This window comes from Oncorhynchus mykiss, chromosome 13 (assembly GCF_057628025.1).
Source record: "Oncorhynchus mykiss isolate SJ-2025 chromosome 13, ASM5762802v1, whole genome shotgun sequence".
NCBI classification, from domain to species: domain Eukaryota; kingdom Metazoa; phylum Chordata; class Actinopteri; order Salmoniformes; family Salmonidae; genus Oncorhynchus; species Oncorhynchus mykiss.
Window position 1 is genome coordinate 1,346,531 of NC_143034.1, and position 23,231 is coordinate 1,369,761.

At 42.7% G+C, this 23,231-nt stretch overlaps 29 non-coding genes across 29 annotated transcripts; all 29 read right to left on the minus strand.

Annotated features, from left to right (window-relative positions):
• Positions 1 to 548: 548 nt before the first annotated feature.
• Positions 549 to 621, minus strand: trnam-cau (transfer RNA methionine (anticodon CAU)). Its single transcript has one exon. It is a non-coding gene; the product is annotated as a tRNA-Met (tRNA).
• A 271-nt stretch (positions 622 to 892) lies between these two features.
• trnam-cau (transfer RNA methionine (anticodon CAU)) lies at positions 893 to 965 on the minus strand. Its single transcript has one exon. It is a non-coding gene; the product is annotated as a tRNA-Met (tRNA).
• Positions 966 to 1,232: 267 nt separating this feature from the next.
• On the minus strand, positions 1,233 to 1,305 carry trnam-cau (transfer RNA methionine (anticodon CAU)). The gene has a single exon. It is a non-coding gene; the product is annotated as a tRNA-Met (tRNA).
• Positions 1,306 to 1,587: 282 nt separating this feature from the next.
• Positions 1,588 to 1,660, minus strand: trnam-cau (transfer RNA methionine (anticodon CAU)). The gene has a single exon. It is a non-coding gene; the product is annotated as a tRNA-Met (tRNA).
• Positions 1,661 to 9,369: 7,709 nt separating this feature from the next.
• trnam-cau (transfer RNA methionine (anticodon CAU)) lies at positions 9,370 to 9,442 on the minus strand. Its single transcript has one exon. It is a non-coding gene; the product is annotated as a tRNA-Met (tRNA).
• A 274-nt stretch (positions 9,443 to 9,716) lies between these two features.
• On the minus strand, positions 9,717 to 9,789 carry trnam-cau (transfer RNA methionine (anticodon CAU)). Its single transcript has one exon. It is a non-coding gene; the product is annotated as a tRNA-Met (tRNA).
• Positions 9,790 to 10,071: 282 nt separating this feature from the next.
• Positions 10,072 to 10,144, minus strand: trnam-cau (transfer RNA methionine (anticodon CAU)). Its single transcript has one exon. It is a non-coding gene; the product is annotated as a tRNA-Met (tRNA).
• A 278-nt stretch (positions 10,145 to 10,422) lies between these two features.
• trnam-cau (transfer RNA methionine (anticodon CAU)) lies at positions 10,423 to 10,495 on the minus strand. Its single transcript has one exon. It is a non-coding gene; the product is annotated as a tRNA-Met (tRNA).
• A 271-nt stretch (positions 10,496 to 10,766) lies between these two features.
• trnam-cau (transfer RNA methionine (anticodon CAU)) lies at positions 10,767 to 10,839 on the minus strand. The gene has a single exon. It is a non-coding gene; the product is annotated as a tRNA-Met (tRNA).
• Positions 10,840 to 11,461: 622 nt separating this feature from the next.
• trnam-cau (transfer RNA methionine (anticodon CAU)) lies at positions 11,462 to 11,534 on the minus strand. The gene has a single exon. It is a non-coding gene; the product is annotated as a tRNA-Met (tRNA).
• Positions 11,535 to 12,016: 482 nt separating this feature from the next.
• On the minus strand, positions 12,017 to 12,089 carry trnam-cau (transfer RNA methionine (anticodon CAU)). The gene has a single exon. It is a non-coding gene; the product is annotated as a tRNA-Met (tRNA).
• Positions 12,090 to 12,371: 282 nt separating this feature from the next.
• On the minus strand, positions 12,372 to 12,444 carry trnam-cau (transfer RNA methionine (anticodon CAU)). Its single transcript has one exon. It is a non-coding gene; the product is annotated as a tRNA-Met (tRNA).
• Positions 12,445 to 12,722: 278 nt separating this feature from the next.
• Positions 12,723 to 12,795, minus strand: trnam-cau (transfer RNA methionine (anticodon CAU)). The gene has a single exon. It is a non-coding gene; the product is annotated as a tRNA-Met (tRNA).
• Positions 12,796 to 13,066: 271 nt separating this feature from the next.
• On the minus strand, positions 13,067 to 13,139 carry trnam-cau (transfer RNA methionine (anticodon CAU)). Its single transcript has one exon. It is a non-coding gene; the product is annotated as a tRNA-Met (tRNA).
• A 282-nt stretch (positions 13,140 to 13,421) lies between these two features.
• On the minus strand, positions 13,422 to 13,494 carry trnam-cau (transfer RNA methionine (anticodon CAU)). The gene has a single exon. It is a non-coding gene; the product is annotated as a tRNA-Met (tRNA).
• Positions 13,495 to 13,776: 282 nt separating this feature from the next.
• Positions 13,777 to 13,849, minus strand: trnam-cau (transfer RNA methionine (anticodon CAU)). The gene has a single exon. It is a non-coding gene; the product is annotated as a tRNA-Met (tRNA).
• Positions 13,850 to 14,465: 616 nt separating this feature from the next.
• trnam-cau (transfer RNA methionine (anticodon CAU)) lies at positions 14,466 to 14,538 on the minus strand. The gene has a single exon. It is a non-coding gene; the product is annotated as a tRNA-Met (tRNA).
• Positions 14,539 to 14,809: 271 nt separating this feature from the next.
• trnam-cau (transfer RNA methionine (anticodon CAU)) lies at positions 14,810 to 14,882 on the minus strand. Its single transcript has one exon. It is a non-coding gene; the product is annotated as a tRNA-Met (tRNA).
• A 525-nt stretch (positions 14,883 to 15,407) lies between these two features.
• On the minus strand, positions 15,408 to 15,480 carry trnam-cau (transfer RNA methionine (anticodon CAU)). Its single transcript has one exon. It is a non-coding gene; the product is annotated as a tRNA-Met (tRNA).
• A 267-nt stretch (positions 15,481 to 15,747) lies between these two features.
• Positions 15,748 to 15,820, minus strand: trnam-cau (transfer RNA methionine (anticodon CAU)). The gene has a single exon. It is a non-coding gene; the product is annotated as a tRNA-Met (tRNA).
• Positions 15,821 to 16,087: 267 nt separating this feature from the next.
• trnam-cau (transfer RNA methionine (anticodon CAU)) lies at positions 16,088 to 16,160 on the minus strand. The gene has a single exon. It is a non-coding gene; the product is annotated as a tRNA-Met (tRNA).
• Positions 16,161 to 16,427: 267 nt separating this feature from the next.
• trnam-cau (transfer RNA methionine (anticodon CAU)) lies at positions 16,428 to 16,500 on the minus strand. The gene has a single exon. It is a non-coding gene; the product is annotated as a tRNA-Met (tRNA).
• Positions 16,501 to 16,782: 282 nt separating this feature from the next.
• On the minus strand, positions 16,783 to 16,855 carry trnam-cau (transfer RNA methionine (anticodon CAU)). Its single transcript has one exon. It is a non-coding gene; the product is annotated as a tRNA-Met (tRNA).
• A 277-nt stretch (positions 16,856 to 17,132) lies between these two features.
• Positions 17,133 to 17,205, minus strand: trnam-cau (transfer RNA methionine (anticodon CAU)). Its single transcript has one exon. It is a non-coding gene; the product is annotated as a tRNA-Met (tRNA).
• Positions 17,206 to 17,476: 271 nt separating this feature from the next.
• On the minus strand, positions 17,477 to 17,549 carry trnam-cau (transfer RNA methionine (anticodon CAU)). The gene has a single exon. It is a non-coding gene; the product is annotated as a tRNA-Met (tRNA).
• A 271-nt stretch (positions 17,550 to 17,820) lies between these two features.
• Positions 17,821 to 17,893, minus strand: trnam-cau (transfer RNA methionine (anticodon CAU)). Its single transcript has one exon. It is a non-coding gene; the product is annotated as a tRNA-Met (tRNA).
• Positions 17,894 to 18,160: 267 nt separating this feature from the next.
• On the minus strand, positions 18,161 to 18,233 carry trnam-cau (transfer RNA methionine (anticodon CAU)). Its single transcript has one exon. It is a non-coding gene; the product is annotated as a tRNA-Met (tRNA).
• Positions 18,234 to 18,515: 282 nt separating this feature from the next.
• On the minus strand, positions 18,516 to 18,588 carry trnam-cau (transfer RNA methionine (anticodon CAU)). Its single transcript has one exon. It is a non-coding gene; the product is annotated as a tRNA-Met (tRNA).
• A 271-nt stretch (positions 18,589 to 18,859) lies between these two features.
• On the minus strand, positions 18,860 to 18,932 carry trnam-cau (transfer RNA methionine (anticodon CAU)). Its single transcript has one exon. It is a non-coding gene; the product is annotated as a tRNA-Met (tRNA).
• Between the last annotated feature and the right edge of the window lie 4,299 nt (positions 18,933 to 23,231).

The window sequence follows — 23,231 nt, forward strand, 5'->3', positions numbered from 1 at the left end:
AAACCACCGTGACAAAATATATGTTTGGTCTGAAATTCTACAACCCCTGAGACAAAAAGATTGATTTCATTCTATAGTAATACATATCGATATGGACCTTAAGATGTGGTATCCACCTTGACAAAAGTATGTATTGTGTGAAAGTCCAGAACGACAGTGAATTCATTTTCACTTCATCTTCAGCCAACACTCTTTTTAAAAGCTTTGCTGCCCCGTGTGAGGATCGAAATCAACACCTTCAGATTATGAGACTGACGGGCTACCTACTGCGCTAACGAGGCCCTTCTTGCAAAATTGTCCAAAAAGAAGAAAAAAAAATATCGATACCGAACATCAAATTTTTGAAACCACCGTGCCAAAATATATGTATGGTCTGAAATTCTACAACCCCTGAGACAAAAAGATTGATTTCATTCTAAAGTAATACATATCGATATGGACCTTAAGATGTGGTATCCACCTTGACAAAAGTATGTATTGTGTGAAAGTCAAGAACGACAGAGAATTCATTTTCACTTCAGCCAACACTGTCTTTTTAAAAGCTTTGCTGCCCCGTGTGAGGATCGAACTCACGACCTTCAGATTATGAGACTGACGCGCTACCTACTGCGCTAACGAGGCCCTTCTTGCAAAAATGTCCAAAAAGAAGGAAAAAAAATATCGATACCGAACATCAAATTTTTTAAACCACCGTGCCAAAATATATGTATGGTCTGAAATTCTACAACCCCTGAGACAAAAAGATTGATTTCATTCTAAAGTAATACATATCGATATGGACCTTAAGATGTGGTATCCACCTTGACAAAAGTATGTATTGTGTGAAAGTCCAGAACGACAGTGAATTCATTTTCACTTCATCTTCAGCCAACACTCTTTTTAAAAGCTTTGCTGCCCCGTGTGAGGATCGAACTCACGACCTTCAGATTATGAGACTGACGCGCTACCTACTGCGCTAACAAGGACCTTCTTTCAAAAGTGTCCAAAAAGAAGAAAAAAAAATATTGATACCGAACATCAAATTTTTGAAACCACCGTGCCAAAATATATGTATGGTCTGAAATTCTACAACCCGTGAGACAAAAATATAGATTTCATTCTAAAGTAATACATATCGATATGGACCTTAAGATGAGGTATCCACCTTGACAAAAGTATGTATTGTGTGAAAGTCCAGAAAGACAGTGAATTCATTTTCACTTCAGCCAACACTGTCTTTTTAAAAGCTTTGCTGCCCCGTGTGAGGATCGAACTCACGACCTTCAGATTATGAGACTGACGCGCTACCTACTGCGCTAACGAGGCCCTACTTTCGAAAGTGTCCAAAAATAAGAAAAAAAAATATTGATACCGAACATCAAATTTTGACACTGATGTTGAAACCACCGTGCCAAAATATATGTATGGTCTGAAATTCTACAACCCCTGAGACAAAAAGATTGATTTCATTCTAAAGTAATACATATCGATATGGACCTTAAGATGTGGTATCCACCTTGACAAAAGTATGTATTGTGTGAAAGTCCAGAACGACAACGAATTGATTTTCACTTCATCTTCAGCCAACACTCTTTTTAAAAGCTTTGCTGCCCCGTGTGAGGATCGAACTCACGACCTTCAGATTATGAGACTGACGCGCTACCTACTGCGCTAACGAGGCCCTTCTTGCAAAAATGTCCAAAAAGAAGGAAAAAAGATATCGATACCGAACATCAAATTTTTTAAACCACCGTGCCAAAATATATGTATGGTCTGAAATTCTACAACCCCTGAGACAAAAAGATAGATTTCATACCTTAAGGGAACATTTCGGCATTTCGTGTATGATCAGTGAGAAAGTCCATATTGCAAATGTACAGTCCCTTACCCGACGTCCGAAATCGTTTGTAAAATTCGCGGTCGGCGTCGGGACGTGCGGTAGGGCCGGACCTACCGGGAAGTCCTCGAATGAACTTTGTCGGACTTTCGGTTTCCGTTTTTAAAAAAAAACAAGTTTCGGACCGTTTTTCCGCCGTCCCGGACACTCCCACCAGATGGCATACGGAGTCATATGGCAATTTGGCAAAACATCACGAATCGCGACGGGGCCTTATCTCAAAAACTGAAAATATTTCGAAGCCGAAACTTGGTGAGCGTAGGGTTGGCGTAACGGGCAGTTGGCCCCGAACGGGATGGCGTCTAGGCCTCGACGGTTTTTGAGCTACGGCCATTTTTCTGGGATTAAAGGCTTAAAATGGAAGTAGAGAAATTATTTTTCCACTTCGGGTCAAAGCCAAGGAGCCTCCGGTGTCAATAAAAAAAGAACCAGCCATTTATCTATCGTCATTTAAGAGAAACGGAACAATGACAAATTGGTGATGGTCACAAATAGGCGTTTTTTTTTTCAACGGTTACAGATCCAGTTGCAGGGTGTTCATACGAATCTTTTTAAAGTGTGCTGCGGAGCTCTGCGAGATTTCTGTGATTTTCTATGATTTTCTGAAATAACACAATAACCGACCATTAGAAAAGTAGGCCCAAAATGAAGCCTGCCCCACAATGTAATTTGCTTTTGAGTGACAGTGAGAGAACCGTTAGGGTGAGAAGAAAAATTCCACCACATGAATGTTCCTAAGGTCCTCCCGATCTCAACAAGCCTAACCTTGCCCGTGTGGCATTAACCCTTAACAGTAAAACAGTGTTTTTTGATCTCACAGATTACAGTGTCATCTCTCCCCATAGGAATACATTGCCTGCACCCCTAATTTCAACCTGAGGCCTATGTGGGTTATGAATGCCGTATGAACCTGTCTTCGGTACCAGTCCATCAGGCCACTATGAGGTCTACCTGTGTCGATTCTAAGCTTCCTGGACCAACCGGAAGTGGTTAAAATGCCCCTAAAAGTGTTTACCCATACACTGCATGCAGTTTGATAGACATAGTGCATTCAACCCTGTGTAGATCAGTCAATTCTTAACGTAAGGACTTAAAACTCAGGATTCTGTAACAGCATACCCCAATGAGGATATGTGTTGATTTATAACTTCCTGTGCCAACCGGAAGTGCCATAATTGGTGTCTCAGGGGCTGTTTCGAAGGGTTAAAAAAGTCAGATCTGTCCAAAACTTCATATATGTGATTAGGCAACCCCCATGAACTGTAAATCAGTCATTTTTCCCAAAAAAAATCAAAGGAAAAAAAAAATCGCACTAAAACAAAACTTGGATGGAGGGACGTATTGGGGTGCATAGAGACAGACAGTGGCCGCAATAGTTAGCTTTGTTGGAGCTAAAAAAGAACGGTCGGACCTAGAGTTCCGAAACTTTAGAAACCTGTTCTAGACCTCCGGGCCATGGTGCGTGGCGAGTTACGTGGCTCTAGACGGTTCTCGGACCGAGAAACAGCCTCGTACATTTGAAATAACTTCAATTCATTTTTGCATCACGAAAATGACGACATTTAGAAATGTCCCAGAGTCGCAAGACTAGGTGCATTGCGAACGTCTCGGCCCATATAGACAGACCCCAACGTTTCTGTCCGATAGCTCATTCAAGGACCCCGTAGCAAGTCATGGAAAATAGTGGATTTTCAGCACCAATTAGGGTTTTTCTCGGACACCAAATGACCTATCGAGCCGAAACTCGGGATTCGGGGTCGCCTCACATAGGACTTCACATAATGTCCGAACTGGACCCGCAGCTAGAACGTAACTATGTGTTTTACCTTTTTATTATGTTTTCAACTGAAGGCGCTGTGAATTATGGGCCTGCTCTGACATATGTGATAGTTGGCTACTAAATGAGTAGGAAAAAGTGGGTTTGGTGTCAATTGATATCCATTATGTGTCATAATGACATCTAATTGACTGATGGACACTGACTTGCTAGTTGACTTTTGTACATTTGCAATATGTTTAAACGGAGAGGGACCATCACCAAAATGGCATTCTGAAATCAACACAAAAAATGGCATCACCATAGTCTCCAGACTGTGCCGAGTTCAAGGAGACGCCCCGCTTGACCGTAGCTCGTTCTGAGTGCAGCAAACTTGAAAAAAAGAAGGCCCAAAATGAAGCCTGCACCACAATGTCATTTGATTTTGAGGGGCAGTGAGAGAACCGTTAGGGTGAGAAGCACAATTCCACCACATGAATGTTCCTAAGGTCCTCCCGATCTGAACAAGCCTAACCTTGACCGTGTGGCATTAACCCTTCACAGTAAAACAGGGTTTTTTGATCTCACAGATTACAGTGTCATCTCTCCCCATAGGAATACATAGCCTGCACCACAAAATTCAACCTGAAGACTATATGGGTTATGAATGCCGTATGAACCTGTCTTCGGTACCAGTCCATCAGGCCACTATGAGGTCTACCTGTGTCGAATCTAAGCTTCCTGGAGCCACCGGAAGTGGTTAAAATGCCCCTAAAAGTGTTTACCCATACACTGCCTGCAGTTTGATAGACATAGTGCATTCAACCCTGTGTAGATCAGTCAATTCTTAACGTAAAGACTTAAAACTCGGGATTCTGTAAGTGGCTATGTAAATCAAGACATGTGTTTACTTATAGCTTCCTGTGCCAACCGGAAGTGCCTTTAATTGGGTCACACTCTCTGTTTCGAAGGGTTAAAAAAGTCACATCTCTCCAAAACTTCATATGTGTGACTAGGTAACCCTTCTGAACTGTAAATCAGTCATTAATCCCAACAGATGTCAAAGAAAAGCTCCCTCACACACACACAGGAAGGATGGAGTGATAAAGTGCGGTGCTTAAAGACACAGAGAGCAGGAAATGGCATTACCATAATCCCTAGGCCGTACCGAGTTCAGCGAGATATCCCGCTTGACCGTAGCTCGCTCGGTCTAGGCGCAGCGAGCATTAGAATAGTAGGCCCAAAATGAAGCCTGCACCACAATGTCATTTGCTTTTGGGTGACAGTGAGAGAACCGTTAGAGTGAGAAGAAAAATTGCACCACATGAATGTTCCTAAGGTCCTCCCGATCTCAACAAGCCTAACCTTGACCGTGTGGCATTAACCCTTCACAGTAAAACAGGGTTTTTTGATCTCACAGATTACAGTGTCATCTCTCCCCATAGGAATACATAGCCTGCACCACAAAATTCAACCTGAAGCCTATATGGGTTATGAATGCCGTATGAACCTGTCTTCGGTACCAGTCCATCAGGCCACTATGAGGTCTACCTGTGTCGAATCTAAGCTTCCTGGAGCAACCGGAAGTGGTTAAAATGCCCCTAAAAGTGTTTACCCATACACTGCCTGCAGTTTGATAGACATAGTGCATTCAACCCTGTGTAGATCAGTCAATTCTTAACGTAAAGACTTAAAACTCGGGATTCTGTAAGTGGCTATGTAAATCAAGACATGTGTTTACTTATAGCTTCCTGTGCCAACCGGAAGTGCCTTTAATTGGGTCACACTCTCTGTTTCGAAGGGTTAAAAAAGTCACATCTCTCCAAAACTTCATATGTGTGACTAGGTAACCCTTCTGAACTGTAAATCAGTCATTAATCCCAACAGATGTCAAAGAAAAGCTCCCTCACACACACACACACACACAGGAAGGATGGAGTGATAAAGTGCGGTGCTTAAAGACACAGAGAGCAGGAAATGGCATTACCATAATCCCTAGGCCGTACCGAGTTCAGCGAGATATCCCACTTGACCGTAGCTCGCTCGGTCTAGGCGCAGCGAGCATTAGAATAGTAGGCCCAAAATGAAGCCTGCACCACAATGTCATTTGCTTTTGGGTGACAGTGAGAGAACCGTTAGAGTGAGAAGAAAAATTGCACCACATGAATGTTCCTAAGGTCCTCCCGATCTCAACAAGCCTAACCTTGACCGTGTGGCATTAACCCTTAACAGTAAAACAGTGTTTTTTGATCTCACAGATTACAGTGTCATCTCTCCCCATAGGAATACATTGCCTGCACCCCTAATTTCAACCTGAGGCCTATGTGGGTTATGAATGCCGTATGAACCTGTCTTCGGTACCAGTCCATCAGGCCACTATGAGGTCTACCTGTGTTGATTCTAAGCTTCCTGGACCAACCGGAAGTGGTTAAAATGCCCCTAAAAGTGTTTACCCATACACTGCATGCAGTTTGATAGACATAGTGCATTCAACCCTGTGTAGATCAGTCAATTCTTAACGTAAGGACTTAAAACTCAGGATTCTGTAACAGCATACCCCAATGAGGATATGTGTTGATTTATATGCCAACCGGAAGTGCCATAATTGGTGTCTCAGGGGCTGTTTCGAAGGGTTAAAAAAGTCTGATCTTTCCAAAACTTCATATGTGTGATTAGGCAACCCCCATGAACTGTAAATCAGTCATTTTTCCCAAAAAAAATCAAAGGAAAAAAAAATTGCACTAAAACACAACTTGGATGGAGGGACGTATTGGGGTGCGTAGAGACAGACAGTGGCTCCAATAGTTAGCTTTGTTGGAGCTAAAAAAGAACCGTCGGACCTAGAGTTCCGAAACTTTAGAAACCTGTTCTAGACCTCCCGTAGATGGTGCGTGGTGAGTTACGTGGCTCTAGAAGGTTCTCGGACCGAGAAACAGCCTCGTACATTTGAAATAACTTCAATTCATTTTTGCATCACGAAAATGACGACATTTAGAAATGTCCCAGAGTCGCAAGACTAGGTGCATTGCGAACGTCTCGGCCCATATAGACAGACCCCAACGTTTCTGTCCGATATCTCATTCAAGGACCCCGTAGCAAGTCATGGAAAATAGTGGATTTTCAGCACCAATTAGGGTTTTTCTCGGACACCAAATGACCTATCGAGCCGAAACTTGGGATTCGGGGTCGCCTCAGCTAGGCCAACACATAACATAAGAAATGGACCCGCAGCTAGAACGTAACTACGTGTTTTATGGTTTTTTTATGGTTTGTACCGAAGGCGTTGTGAATTTTGGGCCAGCTCTGAAGTATGTAATAGTTGGCTACTAAACGAGTTGGAAAAAGTGGGTTTGGTGTCAGTTTGTATCAGTTTGGTGGTCAGAATGATATCTAATTGACTGATGGACTCTTGTCCACTTGACTCTTGTACATTTGCAATATGATTCTATAGTGAAAAAACATCACCAAAAGCGACATTCTGAAATCAACCCAAACGAGCGATTGAGATGACCCAGAATCACTGCAAAGCCATCCCGAGTTCATCGGGCCAGTCAATTTCACATTCCTGCAGGATTTTTATAGCATGACAAATTCGTGATGGTACCTGCCCATTAAAACATATTGCAAATGCACAGTGACTTTGAAAAAGTAAGAAACAAAAAAAAATACATCTAAAAAATTTTGAGCATGACAAATTCGTGATGGTACCTGCCCATTGAAACATATTGCAAATGCACAGTGACTTTGAAAAAGTAAGGAAACATAAACAAATTCGATAAACAAATTCGTGATGGTACCTGCCCATTAAAACATATTCCAAATGCACAGTGACTTTGAAAAAGTAAGAAACAAAAAAAAATACATCTAAAAAAATTTGAGCATGACAAATTCGTGATGGTACCTGCCCATTGAAACATATTGCAAATGCACAGTGACTTTGAAAAAGTAAGAAACAAAAAAAAATACATCTAAAAAATTTTGAGCATGACAAATTCGTGATGGTACCTGCCCATTGAAACATATTGCAAATGCACAGTGACTTTGAAAAAGTAAGGAAACATAAACAAATTCGATAAACAAATTCGTGATGGTACCTGCCCATTAAAACATATTCCAAATGCACAGTGACTTTGAAAAAGTAAGAAACAAAAAAAAATACATCTAAAAAATTTTGAGCATGACAAATTCGTGATGGTACCTGCCCATTGAAACATATTGCAAATGCACAGTGACTTTGAAAAAGTAAGGAAACATAAACAAATTCGATAAACAAATTCGTGATGGTACCTGCCCATTAAAACATATTCCAAATGCACAGTGACTTTGAAAAAGTAAGAAACAAAAAAAAATACATCTAAAATTTTTTGAGCATGACAAATTCGTGATGGTACCTGCCCATTGAAACATATTGCAAATGCACAGTGACTTTGAAAAAGTAAGGAAACATAAACAAATTCGATAAACAAATTCGTGATGGTACCTGCCCATTAAAACATATTGCAAATGCACAGTGACTTTGAAAAAGTAAGGAAACATAAACAAAAAAACATCAACAATTTTTTTGGGTAACCAGTTGCATATTTTAGATCACAAGATGACAAAGGTATAGTTTGAGCAAAGTACAGCTTGAATTTATAGCATGACAAATTCGTGATGGTACCTGCCCATTAAAACATATTGCAAATGCACAGTGACTTTGAAAAAGTAAGGAAACATAAACAAAAAAACATCCCAACATTTTTTTTTGGGGTTACCAGTTGCATATTTTAGATCACCAGGTGCACATTTCAGGTCACCAGGTGCACATTTCAGATCACCAGGTGCACGGAGGAAAATATTTACTTTTGACTTTGACTTTTGACTTCCTATGACATCATATTGCAAATGGAGAAAACATATGCCTTATGCACAAGTAAAACAAAAAGAAATATGTAATACAAGTTGACCAAGGTATAGTTTGAGCAAAGTAAAGTTTGAATTTTGAGCATGACAAATTCGTGATGGTATCTGCCCATTAAAACATATTGCAAATGCACAGTGACTTTGAAAAAGTAAGGAAACATAAACAAAAAAAATCAAAAAAATGTTGTTGCACATTTTAGATCATCAGTTGCACGGAGGAAAATCGTTACTTTTGACTTTGACTTTTGACTTCCTATGAAATCATATTGCAAATGGAGAAAACATATGCCTTATGCACAAGTAAAAAAAATATGATAATAAAGCATGACTAAAGTATGTTGATAAAGTTCTTATACATGTGTTATTGACACAAAAATCGAAAGAATTTCGAAAAAAGGTCCAGAAAGCACTTTTTTAAGGGGTTTTAAGTTTTTTTTTTAAAATGTCATTTTTCAAAATTTGGCTTTTGGATGTTGACTTGGGTGCCATTTGCAATATGAAATGCCCCGGTGGAACGCACACGCCCCCTATTGGAATTTTGAAGTGTTACAATTGGCAATTGCCATATGGCATTTGCAATATACTTTGCATGAATCAACGCCAAATTGGGTGGTATTGGCCATCGTGTATATGGTTTGTCCAATGCCAATATCCCGCCATTTGTTTTTGTCCAAATCAGGGGGGTATTCCCTTACATTCTGAAGTAATACATATCGATATGGACCTTAAGATGTGGTATCCACCTTGACAAAAGTATGTATTGTGTGAAAGTCCAGAACAACAGTGAATTCATTTTCACTTCATCTTCAGCCAACACTCTTTTTAAAAGCTTTGCTGCCCCGTGTGAGGATCGAACTCACGACCTTCAAATTATGAGACTGACGGGCTACCTACTGCGCTAACGAGGCCCTTCTTGCAAAATTGTCCAAAAAGAAGAAAAAAAAAATATCGATACCGAACATCAAATTTTTTAAACCACCGTGCCAAAATATATGTATGGTCTGAAATTCTACAACCCCTGAGACAAAAAGATTGATTTCATTCTAAAGTAATACATATCGATATGGACCTTAAGATGTGGTATCCACCTTGACAAAAGTATGTATTGTGTGAAAGTCCAGAACGACAGAGAATTCATTTTCACTTCATCTTCAGCCAACACTGTCTTTCTAAAAGCTTTGCTGCCCCGTGTGAGGATCGAACTCACGACCTTCAGATTATGAGACTGACGCGCTACCTACTGCGCTAACGAGGCCCTTCATGCAAAAATGTCCAAAAAGAAGAAAAAAAAATATTGATACCGAACATCAAATTTTGACACTGATGTTGAAACCACCGTTCCAAAATATATGTATGGTCTGAAATTCTACAACCCCTGAGACAAAAAGATTGATTTCATTCTAAAGTAATACATATCGATATGGACCTTAAGATGTGGTATCCACCTTGACAAACTTATGTATTGTGTGAAAGTCCAGAACAACAGAGAATTCATTTTCACTTCATCTTCAGCCAACACTCTTTTTAAAAGCTTTGCTGCCCCGTGTGAGGATCGAACTCACGACCTTCAGATTATGAGACTGACGCGCTACCTACTGCGCTAACAAGGCCCTTCTTGCAAAAATGTCCAAAAAGAAGAAAATAAAATATTGATACCGAACATCAAATTTTTACACTGATGTTGAAACCACCGTTCCAAAATATATGTATGGTCTGAAATTCTACAACCCCTGAGACAAAAAGATTGATTTTATTCTAAAGTAATACATATCGATATGGACCTTAAGATGTGGTATCCACCTTGACAAAAGTATGTATTGTGTGAAAGTCCAGAACGACAGAAAATTAATTTTCACTTCAGCCAACACTGTTTTTTTAAAAGCTTTGCTGCCCCGTGTGAGGATCGAACTCACGACCTTCAGATTATGAGACTGACGCGCTACCTACTGCGCTAACAAGGCCCTTCTTGTAAAAATGTCCAAAAAGAAGGAAAAAAAATATCGATACCGAACATCAAATTTTTGAAACCACCGTGCCAAAATATATGTATGGTCTGAAATTCTACAACCCCTGAGACAAAAAGATTGATTTCATTCTAAAGTAATACATATCGATATGGACCTTAAGATGTGGTATCCACCTTGACAAAAGTATGTATTGTGTGAAAGTCCAGAACGACAATGAATTCATTTTCACTTCATCTTCAGCCAACACTCTTTTTAAAAGCTTTGCTGCCCCGTGTGAGGATCGAACTCACGACCTTCAGATTATGAGACTGACGCGCTACCTACTGCGCTAACAAGGCCCTTCTTTCAAAAGTGTCCAAAAATAAGAAAAAAAAATATTGATACCGAACATCAAATTTTGACACTGATGTTGAAACCACCGTGACAAAATATATGTTTGGTCTGAAATTCTACAACCCCTGAGACAAAAAGATTGATTTCATTCTATAGTAATACATATCGATATGGACCTTAAGATGTGGTATCCACCTTGACAAAAGTATGTATTGTGTGAAAGTCCAGAACGACAGTGAATTCATTTTCACTTCATCTTCAGCCAACACTCTTTTTAAAAGCTTTGCTGCCCCGTGTGAGGATCGAAATCAACACCTTCAGATTATGAGACTGACGGGCTACCTACTGCGCTAACGAGGCCCTTCTTGCAAAATTGTCCAAAAAGAAGAAAAAAAAATATCGATACCGAACATCAAATTTTTGAAACCACCGTGCCAAAATATATGTATGGTCTGAAATTCTACAACCCCTGAGACAAAAAGATTGATTTCATTCTAAAGTAATACATATCGATATGGACCTTAAGATGTGGTATCCACCTTGACAAAAGTATGTATTGTGTGAAAGTCAAGAACGACAGAGAATTCATTTTCACTTCAGCCAACACTGTCTTTTTAAAAGCTTTGCTGCCCCGTGTGAGGATCGAACTCACGACCTTCAGATTATGAGACTGACGCGCTACCTACTGCGCTAACGAGGCCCTTCTTGTAAAAATGTCCAAAAAGAAGAAAAAAAAAATATTGATACCGAACATCAAATTTTGACACTGATGTTGGAACCACCGTGACAAAATATATGTATGGTCTGAAATTCTACAACCCCTGAGACAAAAAGATTGATTTCATTCTAAAGTAATACATATCGATATGGACCTTAAGATGTGGTATCCACCTTGACAAAAGTATGTATTGTGTGAAAGTCCAGAACGACAGAGAATTAATTGTCACTTCATCCAACACTGTCTTTTTTTTTAAACCACCGTGACAAAATATATGTATGGTCTGAAATTCTACAACCCCTGAGACAAAAAGATTGATTTCATTCTAAAGTAATACATATCGATATGGACGTTAAGATGTGGTATCCACCTTGACAAAAGTATGTATTGTGTGAAAGTCCAGAACAACAGAGAATTCATTTTCACTTCATCTTCAGCCAACACTGTCTTTCTAAAAGCTTTGCTGCCCCGTGTGAGGATCGAACTCACGACCTTCAGATTATGAGACTGACGCGCTACCTACTGCGCTAACGAGGCCCTTCATGCAAAAATGTCCAAAAAGAAGAAAAAAAAATATTGATACCGAACATCAAATTTTGACACTGATGTTGAAACCACCGTTCCAAAATATATGTATGGTCTGAAATTCTACAACCCCTGAGACAAAAAGATTGATTTCATTCTAAAGTAATACATATCGATATGGACCTTAAGATGTGGTATCCACCTTGACAAACGTATGTATTCTGTGAAAGTCCAGAACAACAGAGAATTCATTTTCACTTCATCTTCAGCCAACACTCTTTTTAAAAGCTTTGCTGCCCCGTGTGAGGATCGAACTCACGACCTTCAGATTATGAGACTGACGCGCTACCTACTGCGCTAACAAGGCCCTTCTTGCAAAAATGTCCAAAAAGAAGAAAATAAAATATTGATACCGAACATCAAATTTTTACACTGATGTTGAAACCACCGTTCCAAAATATATGTATGGTCTGAAATTCTACAACCCCTGAGACAAAAAGATTGATTTTATTCTAAAGTAATACATATCGATATGGACCTTAAGATGTGGTATCCACCTTGACAAAAGTATGTATTGTGTGAAAGTCCAGAACGACAGAAAATTAATTTTCACTTCAGCCAACACTGTTTTTTTAAAAGCTTTGCTGCCCCGTGTGAGGATCGAACTCACGACCTTCAGATTATGAGAATGACGCGCTACCTACTGCGCTAACGAGGCCCTTCTTGCAAAAATGTCCAAAAAGAAGGAAAAAAAATATCGATACCGAACATCAAATTTTTTAAACCACCGTGCCAAAATATATGTATGGTCTGAAATTCTACAACCCCTGAGACAAAAAGATTGATTTCATTCTAAAGTAATACATATCGATATGGACCTTAAGATGTGGTATCCACCTTGACAAAAGTATGTATTGTGTGAAAGTCCAGAACGACAATAAATTCATTTTCACTTCATCTTCAGCCAACACTCTTTTTAAAAGCTTTGCTGCCCCGTGTGAGGATCGAACTCACGACCTTCAGATTATGAGACTGACGCGCTACCTACTGCGCTAACGAGGCCGTTCTTGTAAAAATGTCCAAAAAGAAGAAAAAAAAATATTGATACCGAACATCAAATTTTGACACTGATGTTGAAACCACCGTGCCAAAATATATGTATGGTCTGAAATTCTACAACCCCTGAGACAAAAAGATTGATTTCATTCTAAAGTAATACATATCGATATGGACCTTAAGATGTGGTATCCACCTTGACAAAAGTATGTATTGTGTGAAAGTCCAGAACGACAGTGAACTAATTTTCACTTCATCTTCAGCCAACACTCTTTTAAAAAGCTTTGCTGCCCCGTGTGAGGATCGAACTCACGACCTTCAGATTATGAGACTGACGCGCTACCTACTGCGCTAACGAGGCCCTTCTTGCAAGAATGTCCAAAAAGAAGAAAAAAAAATATTGATACCGAACACCAAATTTTGACACTGATGTTCAAAACACCGTGCCAAAATATATGTTTGGTCTGAAATTCTACAACCCCTGAGACAAAAAGATTGATTTCATTCTAAAGTAATACATATCGATATGGACCTTAAGATGTGGTATACACCTTGACAGAAGTATGTATTGTGTGAAAGTCCAGAACGACAGTGAACTAATTTTCACATCATCTTCAGCCAACACTCTTTTTAAAAGCTTTGCTGCCCCGTGTGAGGATCGAACTCACGACCTTCAGATTATGAGACTGACGCGCTACCTACTGCGCTAACGAGGCCCTTCATGCAAAAATGTCCAAAAAGAAGAAAAAAAAATATTGATACCGAACATCAAATTTTTGAAACCACCGTGCCAAAATATATGTATGGTCTGAAATTCTACAACCCCTGAGACAAAAAGATTGATTTCATTCTAAAGTAATACATATCGATATGGACCTTAAGATGTGGTATCCACCTTGACAAAAGTATGTATTGTGTGAAAGTCCAGAACAACAGTGAATTAATTTTCACTTCAGCCAACACTGTCTTTTTAAAAGCTTTGCTGCCCCGTGTGAGGATCGAACTCACGACCTTCAGATTATGACGCGCTAACTACTGCACTAACGAGGCCCTTCTTGCAAAAATGTCCAAAAATAAGAAAAAAAAATATTGATACCGAACATCAAATTTTGACACTGATGTTGAAACCACCGTGACAAAATATATGTATGGTCTGAAATTCTACAACCCCTGAGACAAAAAGATTGATTTCATTCTAAAGTAATACATATCGATATGGACCTTAAGATGTGGTATCCACCTTGACAAAAGTATGTATTGTGTGAAAGTCCAGAACGACAGTGAATTAATTTTCACTTCATCTTCAGCCAACACTCTTTTTAAAAGCTTTGCTGCCCCGTGTGAGGATCGAACTCACTACCTTCAGATTATGAGACTGACGCGCTACCTACTGCGCTAACGAGGCCCTTCTTTCAAAAGTGTCCAAAAATAAGAAAAAAAAATATCGATACCGAACATCAAATTTTTGAAACCACCGTGCCAAAATATATGTATGGTCTGAAATTCTACAACCCCTGAGACAAAAAGATTGAATTCATTCTAAAGTAATACATATCGATATGGACCTTAAGATGTGGTATCCACCTTGACAAAAGTATGTATTGTGTGAAAGTCCAGAACGACAGTGAATTAATTTTCACTTCATCTTCAGCCAACACTCTTTTTAAAAGCTTTGCTGCCCCGTGTGAGGATCGAACTCACTACCTTCAGATTATGAGACTGACACGCTACCTACTGCGCTAACGAGGCCCTTCACGTAACAATGTCCAAGAAGAACAAAAAAAAATATTGATACCGAACATCAAATTTTGACACTGATGTTGGAACCACCGTGCCAAAATATATGTATGGTCTGAAATTCTACAACCCCTGAGACAAAAAGATTGATTTCATTCTAAAGTAATACATATCGATATAGACCTTAAGATGTGGTATCCACCTTGACAAAAGTATGTATTGTGTGAAAGTCCAGAACGACAGTGAATTCATTTTCACTTCATCTTCAGCCAACACTCTTTTTAAAAGCTTTGCTGCCCCGTGTGAGGATACCGAACATCAAATTTTTGAAACCACCGTGCCAAAATATATGTATGGTCTGAAATTCTACAACCCCTGAGACAAAAAGATTGATTTCATTCTAAAGTAATACATATCGATATGGACCTTAAGATGTGGTATCCACCTTGACAAAAGTATGTATTGTGTGAAAGTCCAGAACAACAGTGAATTCATTTTCACTTCATCTTCAGCCAACACTCTTTTTAAAAGCTTTGCTGCCCCGTGTGAGGATCGAACTCACGACCTTCAGATTATGAGACTGACGCGCTACCTACTGCGCTAACGAGGCCCTTCTTGTAAAAATGTCCAAAAAGAAGAAAAAAAAATATTGATACCGAACATCAAATTTTTGAAACCACCGTACCAAAATATATGTATGGTCTGAAATTCTACAACCCCTGAGACAAAAAGATTGATTTCATTCTAAAGTAATACATATCGATATGGACCTTAAGATGTGGCATCCACCTTGACAAAAGTATGTATTGTGTGAAAGTCCAGAACGACAGAGAATTAATTTTCACTTCATCCAACACTGTCTTTTTAAAAGCTTTGCTGCCCCGTGTGAGGATCGAACTCACGACCTTCAGATTATGAGACTGACGCGCTACCTACTGCGCTAACGAGGCCCTTCACGTAACAATGTCCAAGAAGAAGAAAAAGAAATATCGATACCGAACATCAAATTTTTGAAACCACCGTTCCAAAATATATGTATGGTCTGAAATTCTACAACCCCTGAGACAAAAAGATTGATTTCATTCTAAAGTAATACATATCGATATGGCCCTTAAGATGTGGTATCCACCTTGACAAAAGAATGTATTGTGTGAAAGTCCAGAACGACAGAGAATTAATTTTCACTTCATCCAACACTGTCTTTTTAAAATCTTTGCTGCCCCGTGTGAGGATCGAACTCACGACCTTCAGATTATGAGACTGACGCGCTACCTACTGCGCTAACGAGGCCCTTCTTTCAAAAGTGTCCAAAAATAAGAAAAAAAAATATCGATACCGAACATCAAATTTTTGAAACCACCGTGCCAAAATATATGTATGGTCTGAAATTCTACAACCCCTGAGACAAAAAGATTGATTTCATTCTAAAGTAATACATATCGATATGGACCTTAAGATGTGGCATCCACCTTGACAAAAGAATGTATTGTGTGAAAGTCCAGAACGACAGAGAATTAATTTTCACTTCATCCAACACTGTCTTTTTAAAATCTTTGCTGCCCCGTGTGAGGATCGAACTCACGACCTTCAGATTATGAGACTGACGCGCTACCTACTGCGCTAACGAGGCCCTTCACGTAACAATGTCCAAGAAGAACAAAAAAAAATATTGATACCGAACATCAAATTTTGACACTGATGTTGGAACCACCGTGCCAAAATATATGTATGGTCTGAAATTCTACAACCCCTGAGACAAAAAGATTGATTTCATTCTAAAGTAATACATATCGATATAGACCTTAAGATGTGGTATCCACCTTGACAAAAGTATGTATTGTGTGAAAGTCCAGAACGACAGTGAATTCATTTTCACTTCATCTTCAGCCAACACTCTTTTTAAAAGCTTTGCTGCCCCGTGTGAGGATCGAACTCACGACCTTCAGATTATGAGACTGAAGCGCTACCTACTGCGCTAACGAGGCACTTCTTTCAAAAGTGTCCAAAAATAAGAAAAAAAAATATTGATACCGAACATCAAATTTTGACACTGATGTTGAAACCACTGTGCCAAAATATATGTATGGTCTGAAATTCTACAACCCCTGAGACAAAAAGATTGATTTCATTCTAAAGTAATACATATCGATATGGACCTTAAGATGTGGTATCCACCTTGACAAAAGTATGTATTGTGTGAAAGTCCAGAACGACAGTGAATTCATTTTCACCTTCAGCCAACACTCGTTTTAAAAGCTTTGCTGCCCCGTGTGAGGATCGAACTCACTACCTTCAGATTATGAGACTGACGCGCTACCTACTGCGCTAACGAGGCCCTTCTTGCAAAAATGTCCAAAAAGAAGAAAAAAAAATATTGATACCGAACATCAAATTTTTGAAACCACCGTGCCAAAATATATGTATGGTCTGAAATTCTACAACCCCTGAGACAAAAAGATAGATTTCATTCTAAAGTAATACATATCGATATGGACCTTAAGATGTGGTATCCACCTTGACAAAAGTATGTATTGTGTGAAAGTCCAGAAAGACAGTGAATTAATTTTCACTTCATCTTCAGCCAACACTCTTTTTAAAAGCTTTGCTGCCCCGTGTGAGGATCGAACTCACGACCTTCAGATTATGAGACTGACGCGCTACCTACTGCGCTAACGAGGCCCTTCTTTCAAAAGTGTCCAAAAATAAGAAAAAAAAATATCGATACCGAACATCACATTTTTGAAACCACCGTGCCAAAATATATGTATGGTCTGAAATTCTACAACACCTGAGACAAAAAGATAGATTTCATTCTAAAGTAATACATATCGATATGGACCTTAAGATGTGGTATCCACCTTGACAAAAGTATGTATTGTGTGAAAGTCCAGAACGACAGTGAATTCATTTTCACTTCATCTTCAGCCAACACTCTTTTTAAAAGCTTTGCTGCCCCGTGTGAGGATCGAACTCACGACCTTCAGATTATGAGACTGACGCGCTACCTACTGCGCTAACGAGGCCCTTCTTGTAAAAATGTCCAAAAAGAAGAAAAAAAAATATTGATACCGAACATCAAATTTTTGAAACCACCGTGCCAAAATATATGTATGGTCTGAAATTCTACAACCCCTGAGACAAAAAGATTGATTTCATTCTAAAGTAATACATATCGATATGGACCTTAAGATGTGGTATCCACCTTGACAAAAGTATGTATTGTGTGAAAGTCCAGAACGACAGTGAATTCATTTTCACTTCATCCAACACTGTCTTTTTAAAAGCTTTGCTGCCCCGTGTGAGGATCGAACTCACGACCTTCAGATTATGAGACTGACACGCTACCTACTGCGCTAACGAGGCCCTTCACGTAACAATGTCCAAGAAGAACAAAAAAAAATATTGATACCGAACATCAAATTTTGACACTGATGTTGGAACCACCGTGCCAAAATATATGTATGGTCTGAAATTCTACAACCCCTGAGACAAAAAGATTGATTTCATTCTAAAGTAATACATATCGATATGGACCTTAAGATGTGGTATCCACCTTGACAAAAGTATGTATTGTGTGAAAGTCCAGAACAACAGTGAATTCATTTTCACTTCATCTTCAGCCAACACTCTTTTTAAAAGCTTTGCTGCCCCGTGTGAGGATCGAACTCACGACCTTCAGATTATGAGACTGACGCGCTACCTACTGCGCTAACGAGGCCCTTCTTTCAAAAGTGTCCAAAAATAAGAAAAAGAAATATCGATACCGAACATCAAATTTTTGAAACCACCGTTCCAAAATATATGTATGGTCTGAAATTCTACAACCCCTGAGACAAAAAGATTGATTTCATTCTAAAGTAATACATATCGATATGGCCCTTAAGATGTGGTATCCACCTTGACAAAAGAATGTATTGTGTGAAAGTCCAGAACGACAGTGAATTAATTTTCACTTCATCTTCAGCCAACACTCTTTTTAAAAGATTTGCTGCCCCGTGTGAGGATCGAACTCACGACCTTCAGATTATGAGACTGACGCGCTACCTACTGCGCCAACGAGGCCCTTCTTGCAATAATGTCCAAAAAGAAGAAAAAAAAATATTGATACCGAACATCAAATTTTTGAAACCACCGTACCAAAATATATGTATGGTCTGAAATTCTACAACCCCTGAGACAAAAAGATTGATTTCATTCTAAAGTAATACATATCGATATGGACCTTAAGATGTGGTATCCACCTTGACAAAAGTATGTATTGTGTGAAAGTCAAGAACGACAGAGAATTCATTCATGAAACATGGCCTTTCAAACCAAGGGCAGGACACATGTTAGCACCAAGTTGAAACATGTCTAATATCAATCTTTAATAAATTATTTTTCCACGGCACACAAAAGTACACTGCATTAACACACCAATGACCATTACATGACAGTTTGTGAAGGTGATGGGGGGGGGGGGGGGTAAATGAAGGACTAGATTCTATCAGATCTGCTAGACGACACCAACATAACAGGGGGGGGGGGGGGGGGGGGTGTTTAGGTGGTGTTGGAGGGGGGTGTTTAGGTGGTGTTGGAAGGGGGGGGTGTTTAGGTGGTGTTGGAGGGGGGGGGGGGTTTAGGTGGTGTTGGAGGGGGGGTTGTTAGGTGGTGTTGGAGGGGGGGTTGTTTAGGTGGTGTTGGAGGGGGGGGGTGTTTAGGTGGTGTTGGAGGGGGGGGGGGTTTAGGTGGTGTTGGAGGGGGGGTTGTTTAGGTGGTGTTGGAGGGGGGGGGTGTTTAGGTGGTGTTGGAGGGGGGGGGGGTTTAGGTGGTAGTTGGGGGGGTTGTTTAGGTGGTGTTGGAGGGGGGTTGTTTAGGTGGTGTTGGGGGGGGTTTAGGTGGTGTTGGAGGGGGGGGGGGGTTTAGGTGGTGTTGGAGGGGGGGTTGTTTAGGTGGTGTTGGAGGGGGGTTGTTTAGGTGGTGTTGGGGAGGGGTTGTTTAGGTGGTGTTGGGGAGGGGTTAGGTGGTGTTGGAGGGGGGGGGGGGGGTTTAGGTGGTGTTGGAGGGGGGTTTTTAGGTGGTGTTGGAGGGGGGTTTTTAGGTGGTGTTGGAGGGGGGTTTTTAGGTGGTGTTGGAGGGGGGTTTTTAGGTGGTGTTGGGGGGGGGGTTAGGTGGTGGAGGGGGGGGGGGTGTTTAGGTGGTGTTGGAGGGGGGTTAGGTGGTGTTGGAGGGGGGTTTTTAGGTGGTGTTGGGGGGGGGGGGGGGTTAGGTGGTGTTGGAGGGGGGTTAGGTGGTGTTGGAGGGTTTTTTTTAGGTGGTGTTGGGGGGGGGGGGGGTTTAGGTGGTGTTGGGGGGGGGGTTTAGGTGGTGTTGCGGGGGGGTTTAGGTGGTGTTGGAGGGGGGTTTTTAGGTGGTGTTGGAGGGGGGGTTTAGGTGGTGTTGGAGGGGGGTTAGGTGGTGTTGGGGGGGGGTTAGGTGGTGTTGGAGGGGGTTTTTAGGTGGTGTTGGATGGGGGTTTTTAGGTGGTGTTGGAGGGGGGTTTAGGTGGTGTTGGGGGGGGGGTTTAGGTGGTGTTGGAGGGGGGTTTTAGGTGGTGTTGGGGGGGGGTTAGGTGGTGTTGGAGGGGGGTTTAGGTGGTGTTGGGGGGGGGGTTTTAGGTGGTGTTGGAGGGGGGTTTAGGTGGTGTTGGAGGGGGGGTTTAGTTGGTGTTGGAGGGGGGTGTTTAGGTGGTGTTGGAGGGGGGGTTGTTTAGGTGGTGTTGGAGGGGGGGGGTGTTTAGGTGGTGTTGGAGGGGGGGGGGGTTTAGGTGGTGTTGGGGGGGGTTTAGGTGGTGTTGGGGGGGGTGTTTAGGTGGTGTTGGAAGGGGGGGTGTTTAGGTGGTGTTGGAGGGGGGTGTTTAGGTGGTGTTGGAAGGGGGGGTGTTTAGGTGGTGTTGGAGGGGGGGTTTAGGTGGTGTTGGAGGGGGGGGGTGTTTAGGTGGTGTTGGAGGGGGGGTTGTTTAGGTGGTGTTGGAGGGGGGGTTGTTTAGGTGGTGTTGGAGGGGGGGGGTGTTTAGGTGGTGTTGGAGGGGGGGGGGGTTTAGGTGGTGTTGGGGGGGGTTGTTTAGGTGGTGTTGGAGGGGGGTTGTTTAGGTGGTGTTGGGGGGGGTTTAGGTGGTGTTGGAGGGGGGGGGGGTTTAGGTGGTGTTGGAGGGGGGGTTGTTTAGGTGGTGTTGGAGGGGGGTTGTTTAGGTGGTGTTGGGGAGGGGTTAGGTGGTGTTGGAGGGGGGGGGGGTTTTAGGTGGTGTTGGAGGGGGGTTTTTAGGTGGTGTTGGAGGGGGGTTTTTAGGTGGTGTTGGAGGGGGGTTTTTAGGTGGTGTTGGGGGGGGGTTAGGTGGTGTTGGAGGGGGGTTTTTAGGTGGTGTTGGGGGGGGGGTTAGGTGGTGTTGGAGGGGGGGGGGGTGTTTAGGTGGTGTTGGAGGGGGGTTAGGTGGTGTTGGAGGGGGGTTTTTAGGTGGTGTTGGGGTAGGTGGTGTTGGAGGGGGGTTAGGTGGTGTTGGAGGGGGGTTTTTAGGTGGTGTTGGGGGGGGGGGTTTAGGTGGTGTTGGGGGGGGGGGTTTAGGTGGTGTTGCGGGGGGGGGGGGGGGGGGTTTAGGTGGTGTTGGAGGGGGTTTAGGTGGTGTTGGAGGGGGGTTTTTAGGTGGTGTTGGAGGGGGGGGTTTAGGTGGTGTTGGAGGGGGGTTAGGTGGTGTTGGGGGGGGGTTAGGTGGTGTTGGAGGGGGTTTTTAGGTGGTGTTGGAGGGGGTTTTTAGGTGGTGTTGGAGGGGGGTTTAGGTGGTGTTGGGGGGGGGGTTTAGGTGGTGTTGGAGGGGGGTTTTAGGTGGTGTTGGGGGGGGGTTAGGTGGTGTTGGAGGGGGGTTTAGGTGGTGTTGGGGGGGGGGTTTTAGGTGGTGTTGGAGGGGGGTTTAGGTGGTGTTGGGGGGGGGTTAGGTGGTGTTGGAGGGGGGTTTAGGTGGTGTTGGGGGGGGGTTAGGTGGTGTTGGAGGGGGGTTTAGGTGGTGTTGGGGGTTTTTAGGTAGTGTTGGAGGGGGGTTAGGTGGTGTTGGAGGGGGGTTAGGTAGTGTTGGGGGGGGTTTAGGTGGTGTTGGGGGGGGGTTAGGTGGTGTTGGAGGGGGGGGGTTAGGTGGTGTTGTAGGTGGTGTTGGGGGGGGGGGTTAGGTGGTGTTGGAGGGGGGTTAGGTGGTGTTGGAGGGGGGGTTAGGTGGTGTTGGAGGGGGGTTAGGTGGTGTTGGAGGGGGTTTAGGTGGTGTTGGAGGGGGGGTTAGGTGGTGTTGGAGGGGGGGTTTAGGTGGTGTTGGAGGGGGTTTAGGTGGTGTTGGAGGGGGGGGGTTAGGTGGTGTTGGAGGGGGGGGGTTAGGTGGTGTTGGAGGGGGGTTAGGTGGTGTTGGAGGGGGGTTAGGTGGTGTTGAAGGGGGGTTAGGTGGTGTTGGAGGGGGGGTTAGGTGGTGTTGGAGGGGGGTTAGGTGGTGTTGAAGGGGGGTTAGGTGGTGTTGGAGGGGGTTTAGGTGGTGTTGGAGGGGGGGGTTAGGTGGTGTTGGAGGGGGGTTTAGGTGGTGTTGGAGGGGGGTTAGGTGGTGTTGGGGGGGGGGTTAGGTGGTGTTGGAGGGGGGTTAGGTAGTGTTGGAGGGGGGTTTTTAGGTGGTGTTGGAGGGGGGTTAGGTGGTGTTGGAGGGGGGTTAGGTAGTGTTGGAGGGGGGTTTTTAGGTAGTGTTGGAGGGGGGTTTAGGTGGTGTTGGAGGGGGGTTAGGTGGTGTTGGAGGGGGGTTTAGGTGGTGTTGGAGGGGTGTTAGGTGGTGTTGGAGGGGGGTTTTTAGGTGGTGTTGGGGGGGGTTAGGTGGTGTTGGAGGGGGGTTAGGTAGTGTTGGAGGGGGGTTTTTAGGTGGTGTTGGAGGGGGGTTAGGTGGTGTTGGAGGGGGGTTAGGTGGTGTTGGAGGGGGGTTAGGTGGTGTTGGAGGGGGGTTTAGGTGGTGTTGGAGGGGGGTTAGGTGGTGTTGGGGGGGGGTTAGGTGGTGTTGGAGGGGGGGTTAGGTAGTGTTGGAGGGGGGTTTTTTAGGTGGTGTTGGAGGGGGGTTAGGTGGTGTTGGAGGGGGGTTAGGTAGTGTTGGAGGGGGGTTTTAAGGTAGTGTTGGAGGGGGGTTTAGGTGGTGTTGGAGGGGGGTTAGGTGGTGTTGGAGGGGGGTTTAGGTGGTGTTGGAGGGGTGTTAGGTGGTGTTGGAGGGGGGTTTTTAGGTGGTGTTGGGGGGGGGTTAGGTGGTGTTGGAGGGGGGTTAGGTAGTGTTGGAGGGGGGTTTTTAGGTGGTGTTGGAGGGGGGTTAGGTGGTGTTGGAGGGGGGTTAGGTGGTGT